Here is a 3996-nt window from a genome sequence, read left to right as displayed (position 1 = left end):
TCTCATAGCCCTGAATGCACACAAAAATCACACAACAAACCTTGTCTCACGTCAGAAAGATTTCCACAGGCCAAGCTGATGTCACGTTAATACTAGCTTGAAGTATATGACTGATGCATTGACTAAAGCTTAAAAGTAGAGTAGCTTGCAGTGAGTAAGCAGAGTGGACTTCAACAGAAGAGACACACCTGTTGCAAAGATCAAACTTCCCGCTTTCACACGTCTTTCATCTGCATCTTTTACTTTTGGCAAAAACAGAAGGGGGTTTGATATTTTTAAGCTCTGAGGGTACAAATACCACATGAGTCGATAGGCACCTAGATGTTCCAGTTTCCCCAGAAGAGAAAAAGGGAAGGGGAGTGAGGAGAGATGTTTGTGTGGATGCAGAAAATAAATGATGCACAAGATGCAGAGAGATACAGGGGGAAATAGAAGGCTAGCATATAACAATGAGGTGTAGCCATCCGCTGAGGCAAGCCAAAGCATTAGAGATTCCCCAACAGATCGTCTGCCTGTTTTAATAGCCTTTGGGCATAGTGTCCTCTTAAGATGGGATTCCTTTGTCTGGAAGGCTGCTGCCTGCCCAGACACACACACACACACGCTCAGCATCCATGATTACCTACAGTATTTTCTTCAAGAGGATGTCTTATCTCAGTAATGGCACTGTTTGCATGCTACTTCTTTCTGTACTGAATTGTGAGGCTGGTAACCAGAATTAAAGTAAACTGACATAAGACATAATATGTACAATAATAATAACTCTTATAGTTAGGAGCTCATCACTATACAGTAACTTAACTTTAGCTTCAAACAAGCTGGCCTCTCCGGGTGGCTGCCTTAACCAGCCGCCTCCCGCATGGACCTTTAGATAGGATGTCTGAACTTATTTCAAGTACTTTCCTGCCAACCGTTTCCACCATCACTCCCTCAGTGGAGGAAGAGAGAAAATAGAGGAAATTCCCGTAATAGGAAAGGGGCTTTTCTGAGGAAATGGAATTGAACAAGCTGTCTAGTAGCTCAGCGCTCTATTGATTCAGTGCCCTGGGTTCTTGGTCTATTAGTCTGTGGAAACCTGCAAAATGGACCTCACCATCCAAGTGGCTGTTCCGTTTGTTTCTAGGACTTGGGTAGTGAGTGATAGCGCACCTTTAAACAGATGTGCTTCACAACAGGTGCTAATATGTTTGGATGCATGTGATGGAGTTACGGATCTTAGACCTTATCTTACCTTAGACCAAAATGCTGACTAGTAGTTGGTTTGATTTTGCTGGTGTTTACGACATACTACAGTAGCCAAACTGTAGGTGGTAAATGGTAGCTACTTCCAGAGAAGACTGCAGGTAATGAGGACAGAGCAGAGTGTGTGAGGGTGATATTTACCCCCCACACAAAGCCATCGGAGCTGCAAACCGACCACTAAATGTGTCTTTAATCTACTTAATCAGATAGCCAGATGACAATGACATTACCTTATCATCTTTGTGTGTATGTGTGTGTGTGTGTGTGTGTGTGTGTGTGTGCTTGTGGGATTTATTGGATTTTTCCCAGGACTCAGATAAGACTATACTTGCTTTCATTGCAGATTCTTATTCAGATTCTGCAGCAAATTGATGATCACACCTTAAAGCTCACCTTAAATTAACATTTAGAGTAAACAGAAGCAGCTTATTATTGCATTAGCGCCAGCACAAGCGGAGCCGGTCAAAGGCATCTGGCTTTTAAAAATTCAAATATGTCCTGACGTTTTATTGGATGACTGACTAGCAAAGTAATTTGCAAATAGCTAACCAAAGAGAGGCTGTGACACAGTGACTTTGTGCTCTGAGTGTGATTAGTTTTGAAGTTGAGATGAAAAGGAAGAGCAGAGTTGCATACAGGTGTTTTTGCCCCGACCTTCCCCCAACTCCCTCTTTTGAGTGTTTTTTATTTACTTTTTTAATTCTTTGATCAATTAAAAATCCATGTTAGAGATTCTGGTATGGGCGTGGCTCACCACATCTTCAGAACAAAGGCCTTTCTCAGTCCCTCCCTCTCTCTGGAGCCCCCTTAAAAAGGTTAATGGATTGAGATTGAAGTTGCAAAATATGAGCTCGTAAAACAAATGTGCGCAGAGATGAAGAGGTAATTACAATGACAGAAGCGTAGCCATAGCTGTCATAGCAAGCTGTCTGATAGAGTGCTAAACCCCTCTCAAAACAGGGAAATGAGTGGAAAGAATATGGGACTCAGCCAGTGACTAACAGACTGTAATTAGGAGCTGGATGCTCTAATTTGAGCACCCTGCCTCTATCCAGCAGCAATTGAACAGGGCTGAATGTTTGATAAATAATATGAATTTGAATTATGTGTCCAAACCGAATGGAGTTGCCAAATTATACAGTTTAGTATTTTTATGCAGGTCAACAGGCAGTTATGGAAAGATAAAAATGCCATGATCCCTGAAGGGAAACTGAACTCTCATAGCAGTGAAAACTAGGATACAGCAAAGAAAATGGGGTAAGAAGAATACAAAGTAGTAGAGTAGACACGCACAATGAGTTTTGTAGAATGTGTTTCTGTGATGTGCAAATACAGCACCGAGTAGAGGCAACTGAATCAGATGTTTTTTTTTCTTTTTTTTCTTATCTGAAAATGTAGAAACATTATTATATCATATTCAAATGAAATGATTAAGTTTAAGTTTGACATTTTGGGAAATTCAGTTTCTCACTATCCTGCCGAAGAGTTTAAAGATAAAAAAGATTCATACCACTCTCATGTCTGAGCAGCCAATTAGCTTAGCTTAGCACAAAGACTGGCTACAGGGGAAACTTCTAGCCTGGCTAGCAGTTTCCAAAATTGTGTCCAAAATTGACAGATTCCACCTACCAGCACCTCTAAAGCTCGCTAATTAACACTTCTTGTGTTATTTGTTTAATCTGTACAAAAGCAAGAATGTGAAAAGTGGCAAATTAAAGTTTTATTAGCTATTTCTTAGCCTGAATCAGTGACTCCCTTGAGTTTTGTCATGAGGTTGCCATGCACTCAGCAGAGATTTCATGAGAGGTGCTGGTAGGTAGATTTTGCAATCGTCAGACGGAGCCAAGCTAGCTAGTTTCCTCCTGCTCTCAAACTTTGTGCTAAGGTAAGCTAACCAGTTGCTGGCGGTACCTTCATATTCATACAGATATGAGAATGGTATCTATCTTTTCTATCTAACTGTCAGCATGAGAGCAAATAAGGGTTGAACTGTGCCTTTAAACATATAAAATGCATAATAAATGCTGGATATGTGCATTGATAGCCGCACTTGAAAAAATCCTTTCCACAAACAGTTCATCAATATTAACAACTGCACCTGCTCCACTGCTCCCCTGTCCCAAGGCGTCCCCCAGGGTTCAGTGCTTGGTCCTCTTCTGTTCATCCCGTACATTCTCCCCCTTGGTAACCTCATACGCTGTCATGGTCTCCACTTTCACTGTAATGCTGATGATGTCCAGCTCTACATTTCCACTAAATCCATAACACCCACAACCCACTCCACTCTGACACACTGCCTCACTGAAATCAAATCATGGATGCATGCCAACTTCCTCAAACTCAACTGTGACAAATCTGAAATAATCATTATCGGTCCCAAATCCCTCATCAAAAACACAAACAACTTCAGCCTCACCATTGACAACTCCACCCTGTCTCCATCCCCCCACAGTCGCAACCTCGGAGTCATCTTCGACAATAACCTCTCCTTTGAACACCATGTCAACCAAATCACCAGAACTGTCCAACAACGGATCCAATTTAAAGTCCTTACTCCATACTCACAAAGCCCTCCAGAACCAGGCCCCCTCCTACCTTGCAGACCTCCATCGCCACACTCTTTCCCGAAGCCTCCGCTCTTCTGATGCCAACCACCTGTCTCCACCACTGAGGACCAAGCATTGTACCTGGGGTGACAGAGCCTTCTCCATAGCTGCCCCCTCCCTCTGAAACTCTCTCCCCAAACAAATCCGA

Source organism: Morone saxatilis, unplaced genomic scaffold, assembly GCF_004916995.1.
Source record: "Morone saxatilis isolate NCDOM2014 unplaced genomic scaffold, NCSU_SB_2.0 Contig10, whole genome shotgun sequence".
Taxonomy (NCBI): Eukaryota; Metazoa; Chordata; class Actinopteri; family Moronidae; genus Morone; species Morone saxatilis.
The sequence above is the reverse complement of the archived record's forward strand: the minus strand, read 5'-3'. Positions refer to the sequence as shown.